Genomic DNA, 6,655 nt, shown 5'->3' on the forward strand with positions numbered 1-6,655 from the left:
ACCAAAAAGAGGATGGAAGGAGGATTCCATTGTAGATAACCCCTAAGTATAAGGCTAAACTCAATTTAACTATCTGTTCCCTTCTTTTGTTGGCCAGAGAGAGAGAGACAGACTCTAGCAATGGTTCTCAAATTTTTGATCCATTAATTATCAGTGTAATGTACTTAGACCCTTTGATTAAAATGTGTTGGAAAAACCATCTCTGAATGGGGAAGTGAAGTTACTTCATCATAATGATGGCACTGTAAGAGGAAAATCAAAGCAGTGCACACCAGGCAGTGTTCTTCTACTCTTAAACTCCAGTGTTTACTTCACTTCTGTCAACTTTATAGTTCATCAGTGAAAAATGATGCTAAATAAAGAGCATAAGATTGAGTTTGCCAAACTACCCACCTCCTTCCATAGGCAGCAGGTGACTTGGCTTCTCTTTAAAGCCACTCCCCAGGAGAGCAGAAGATGGCAACAGAGGGGTTGGTGTGGCAGGTAGAGGGATGAGGAGACCTTCATTCAAGTTTTTCAATTTTAGATTTCCTTGAATTTTTAGCAACATTATCTTTGAATTAATTATATTTGAATTAGTTACAGGCTATTCAAGGTTTAAGACTCTTATTTAGGGGAAAATGCAGAAAAATGGCATAAATAGCTGTTCTTTTTGAAGTATACTATACAGATGTGTTCTCTTCAAATTGAACCCTCTGTGGTTTGTGCACATGGATAACCTTTCCACTGACACTGACACATACAACAGTAAGAAAGAAACCTTTCTTGGAAGATGGGAAGCATCAGTTCATCTTTAGTTGATCCAATGTTGAGAACATAGTGGCCTCTGAAACTCATTGTCTAAACCAGCTCTAAAATGATTCCAGACTCACTTGTAATGTCAGATATCACCTGTCACAGCCATAGGCCAGGGACCTCTTGTGGAAGTTGTTGCACATCTCTCACTAGTGACATGGCAAGCTCTCTGGCTTGAATTTACCTTGATGATTACAGTACCCTTCATGATGACAGAAACAATTCTTACCCCATCAGTCATTTACTACCACCTCAACTTTGATGGGGCTATCATGGTAGAACCAAGAAAGAAAATCTGTGGAGTTCCAGGAAGTATCACATTTTCAATCCTCATCAGACCAGACCAAATCAGGCTATTGGCTGTTAACAAAATGGTGTAGCTCTGTCATTGCTTTGGCACTGACAACATGCTAAGTTTTGAAGTCACATAGGTAGAGTGGGTAGAACCATTCTAAGTGAGTGGTAGAGGACATAGCATGGTTCTTTCCTCAGACAACTGCTACTAAATCACCATGGACAGCATGTCCTTGGAGTTCCAGTTCCAAGACACAGGAGTTGACCAGTTTTTGAAGCCTTTGTGATGTTTTGGCCACAAAACATCTTCTCTTTATGATCAGAGGTGCCATGTTCTATTCTACATCCTACAGGTCTGCTCACTTACACAGGTGGAAGAAACACCTGAAGTAGGTAACTGACTCGTGAGCACCCATCAACCCGCCAGTGCCACCGAACCACATGTGCCCCAAGCTGACACTGAAAGCATGCCTCATTGCACAAACATCTACAATTTGGCCACCTGGTACCAGTCTTGCAATGGCCAGGGGTCCAGGATGGGCTAGCCACAGATGTAGTAGGGCTCAGTGCCACTCTGAGCTGCAACAGCAGCCTCCCCAGCATCTCAGAGTTCATCAGTCATGCAAGACACTACTTAAAAAGAGAAAATTAAAGACAGAGAAGTCGGCACCTTGGTGCACACTTATTGACCCAAAGACTCAGGAGGCTGAGACAGGAAGATTGCAAGTTCAAGGCCAGCCTGGGCAACTTGGTGAGACCTGCCTTAAAATTAAAATAAATATATAAATAAATAGGCTGTGGATCTAGTTCAATGAAAGAGCACCCCTGGGGTCAATCCTTAGTACTAAAAAAGAAGGAAAAAAAGTGATTAGTAGAAGAGAAGCAATAAAATAAGAGTATAAGCCAATGAAATAGAAAATGACAAACACTGATGCATTGAAAAGATTCATAGAGTGGATAAACACCTAACAACTTTTTTATTAAAAAATCAATATCATAAAAAAGGGGATAAATGTGATTACTAAAATACTATTAAAAGAGAAAACATTAAAAGGAAATAGGGAAGTATTATTACTTTTTGACAAAACTTTAATAAGAGAAACTGCTAAAAGAATATAATTCCATTGAAAACCAAATGAATCATGTAGGGAATTAGATTTAGTATTTAAAGGACCCAATATAATTTATGTACTAAATGACAAGGCCATTTTAGCTGTCATCTAAATGATCTATTATAAATAAATAAATATATTGTGAATTAAACTCTACAGGAAGTTTTACATTCTAATCTTTAATTTACTTAGGGTAAGAGTAGTACTCATCTTAATTCTCCAAAAATATTCTAAATGAGATTTTAAAGGGAGTTTTAATTTTATAGAAAAATTGGAAGGAAGACACAGATATTTTCCATATGCCACCTTCCCTCACACATGCACAGCCTCCCGCATTATCAAAATGCCCCAGGACAGTGATATATTTGTTACAAATTATGAAACCATATTGGCATATCAGTTATTATCCAAAGTCTATAGTTTGCAGTAGGGTTCAGTATTCATTGTTCACATTCCATGGGACTAGACAAGTGTATGATGAAATGCATTCACCATTATATTATCATATGGAGTATTTCACTATCCTAAAAAATATTCTGTTCTCTGCCTATACATCCCTCCTTATTCCTAGAAAACACTCAATCACTAATCTTTTTATCCCATGGTCTTGCCTTTTCCAGAATGTCGTGTAGTTGGCATCAATCAGTATGAAGCCACTTCATATTTCCTTCTGTCATGGTTTGAATCTGGAGATCTCCCTCTCCCCCGCCAAGAAAAAAAAAATCTTTTGTTTGCTGAAAGCATAGTCTCCAGTGAAATAAGGTTCAGAGTTAAAGATTTTAGGCAAAGAAAGATTGGATCATATGGACTCAGACTCTGGTCTTAGCAATGGACTAATCCATTGATTAATGGGTGGATGAATTAACAACTGGAAATTGGGACTAGTTGTTAGAGGAACTAATTAATTGGTGGAGTGACCTGGAATGGTTTATCCTTGCTGGCACCCCCACACCACCCCATTCACCTCTTACTGCCACTAAGTGAGCACCTTTTCTATGCTATACCCTTCAGCCAAGATAGTTCTGCCTTAGAGCCAACTGACCATGGATATAATCCAAGGAATTCTATTCCTTGTTTTTGATCAGTTTTGGTATTCTTTATTTTCCTGGCTCAATTTGGGAATGACATATATATCTAGAAATGTTTTAATGTCTTCTAAATTTTCTAGTTTATTGGAGTATAAAATTTTAAAATAGTTTCGAATGATACTCTAGATTTCAGAAGTGTCTGTGGTGATATATCCTTTTTCATCTCTAATTATATTTATTTGGGTCTTTCCTTCCCATTTTAGTTAGTTTGGCTAATAGTTTTTCAATATTATTTATCTTTTTGAATAATCAATATTTTATTTCATTGATCCTATTATTATTTTTTTTCATTAATTCTGACTTAATTGCATTCTATCTTCTATTGATCTTGGAATTAGTTTGTTTTTCCTTTTATAAGGAATTGAAGTGGATTATAAATGTACTTACTTGGGATCTCTCTCTCTTTTAAATATTGGTACTTGGTGCTATAAAATTTCCTCTGATAACTGCTTTCATTACTGTCTCATATGTTTTGATATGCTATATATTTGTTCTCATTTGTTTCTAAGAATTTCTTTATTTCTTCTCTCATTTCTTATATGGTCCACTCTTCATTTAAAAGAATATTGTTCAATCTCTATGTGTTCATATTATTTCTATTATTTTTCTTGCTGTTAATTTTCATTCATTTCATTATATTCTGATAGAGTACATAGGGTTCTATTCAATTTTTTTGTACTTGCTAAGATTTACATTACGACATAGAATAAGGTCTAATTTGGAGAAGATTCCATGAGCTACTAAGAAGAAAGTAAATTCAGCTGTTTTGGGGTGAAATATTATGCAGATGTCTATAAAACTCATGTGATTCACAATATTATTTAGAATAGAAATGTCTTTATATATTTTATGTTTGGATGACTTGTCTATTGCTGAGAAGAGTGTGTTGAAATCACCTAGTATTATTGTATTGGGGTATTTGGAAGTTAATATTAAGAAGTATTTTTTTAATATTAGTAGGTCCACTGATAGTTGGGGCATATATATTCACTATTGCTCTGTCTTTTTGGATTGTTCCTTTCACCTATCTTTAGAGGCCTTCTGATTATTTTTTGCTTGAATTCTGCTTTGCCAGGTATGAGACTAGCTATTCCTGTTTGTTTTGGAACTTCATCTGCATGAAATATTTTTTTCTTTCCATCATTTTACTTTCAACCTGTTGATGTCTTTGCCTATGAGATGATTCTCTTACACACACTATATAGTTGAATATTGTTTTTATAACCCATTCTATTAATCTGTGTCTTTTAATTGGAGCATTAAGACCATTTACATTTAATATTATTATGAATATGTTTGTTGCTTCCTACTATTTTGGTTTGTTTGCTATATTTAATCCTGTTTTAATTTTCATTTAATTCATTGCTCTTTCCAGTGATCTTCATATATTTGAGAGTTTTAAGGTTGTTTTGGAGTTTCTTAGTATGCAGTGCATCTTTGAGTATTCTTTGTACTGATGGCTTATTTGTCATGAATTCTTTTAGTTTGTCCTTGTCATTGAAAGCTCTCATTTCAATTAATTTTGAAAGATAGCTTTGCTGAATATAGCAATCTTGGCTGGCAGTTTTTTTTTTTTTCTTTTAGAGCTTGGAATATCTCATTGCAATTTCTCCTTGATTGTAAGGTCTGGGCTCAGAAGTCAGCCTTATTGATTTGAATCTGATTGCGACCTGACATTTTTCTCACAGGTTTTAATAGTCTTGTTTTCTTTGTTTGGATTTTCCTTGATGATGTGCCTTGGAGAGGTTCTGTTCTGATTTTGTCTTTTGGGGATCCTGTATGCCTCTGTATGTGGATGTCTATCTCATTTCTAATATGGACAGTTTCAGACTATCTCATTGGAAATACTCTTAAAGCCTTTAGCCTATATCTCTATGTTCTCTTCTATCCCATTGACTCTCAAGTTTGTTCTCTTGATGTTGTGCCAAAATTCTTGTATATTATGATTAGGGCCTTTTATTTTCTTCCCTTTATTGGATACTGACTAACAAGTTTATATGCTGTGGCTTCAAGATATGAAGTTCAATCTTCAGGACCCGAAGTTCTATTTTCTATGACCTAATCTATTAGTGACGTTTTTAAGTGAATTTTTAGCTTAACCTGGTGTTTCTTTCATTTCCAGGAGGTCTGATTCATTTTTTTATTATATCTATTTTATATTTAAATTTTCTCTCATTTCCTGTATTTGTTCTCTTAATCTGTTCCTTTCATATTCTCTTAGTTAATTTGACAGTTTTCAAATAATTTTTTAGTTGTAGTTGGACACAACACCTTTATTTTATTTATTTATTTTATATGTGTACTGAGGATCAAAACCAGTGTCTCACATGTGCCAGGCAAGCGCTCCACCACTGAGCCACAAATTCAGCCTCTAATTTAACATTGTGATAGTTATCTTTTATAGCCTTTCTCTGGAATTTCATCTACTTCCATATCTGTGGGACATTTTGCTGAGGGATTTTGAGCTTGGGGAGAGATTTGCTTGCCCCTTTCCTCATGTTTTCAGAGGTCGTGGACTCTCACATCAGTTGAGATGGATTTCCCTTCTTCCTGTATGCAATTATTATTTTGTATGTTGTCTATCTAGATTGTTCTAGAAACTTCTCTGTTTTTGATGTTTGAATAGATGTCCAGAAGTGGGTTCTGAGGTTCTTCTCTAGTTGTTTTTCCCTGAAGATTTGTTGTTGGTTTGAGTTTTTTTTCCCCACTCCCTGATTCTATGTGTTAAAGTATTGTTGAGGTTATTGTAGGGATAGATCACATGTGGGGTTTGATTTGCTGTTACTTGGATAAGTTGTGAAAATTGCTCAGCAGCAGGATCTCTACTCTGTGAATTTGAAGTGTTCTAATCAATTTCCAGTCCCTTCAGAGGAAGGAGGGAGCCAGAAATAGCAATACATATACCTAGCCTTAAGATACATGTCCAGTGTCTACTTTAACCTCTGTAACACTAATTGCCACCTACATGGGAATGATGGGTTCAGCACCTTATATCAGACAGAAAAATAAATAAATAAAACTATGAACTAGATTTGGCATTGAAGAGTAGCTGTCTAATGTTGTCTACTGCATTAATAATCGCAGCAATATGAATAGGGTAGTAAGAGATATTGAAAGAGGTTTTGGGCAGGAAGGCAAAGAAAGTTTCAAATATTTAAAAAGTTAAGAAAGGAGAGGCAGGAAATAGGGAGCAGATGACTACCATAAAGAAGGAGCAATAAAAAGATAACAAAATAATGAAAAATGAAATAGAGGGATAGGGAATAGGCAAATTTGGTTATTAGAGGGGGAAGAGAGTAATAAAGGAGCAATTTAGGAACACAAGCTGAGGTAGGAACAAATGTAAAATCTAAACCACTCAAACCC

At 35.3% G+C, this 6,655-nt stretch overlaps 1 pseudogene; it reads right to left on the reverse strand.

The window, feature by feature from the left end:
- Nucleotides 1-385: 385 nt before the first annotated feature.
- LOC124083758 (tissue alpha-L-fucosidase-like) lies at nt 386-1,505 on the reverse strand (annotated as a pseudogene).
- Nucleotides 1,506-6,655: the final 5,150 nt, after the last annotated feature.

The sequence above is a fragment of the Marmota monax genome, unplaced genomic scaffold (assembly GCF_021218885.2).
Source record: "Marmota monax isolate L192 unplaced genomic scaffold, Marmota_monax_Labrador192_F-V1.1 WCK01_AAM20220418_F8-fsc00016, whole genome shotgun sequence".
NCBI lineage: Eukaryota > Metazoa > Chordata > Mammalia > Rodentia > Sciuridae > Marmota > Marmota monax.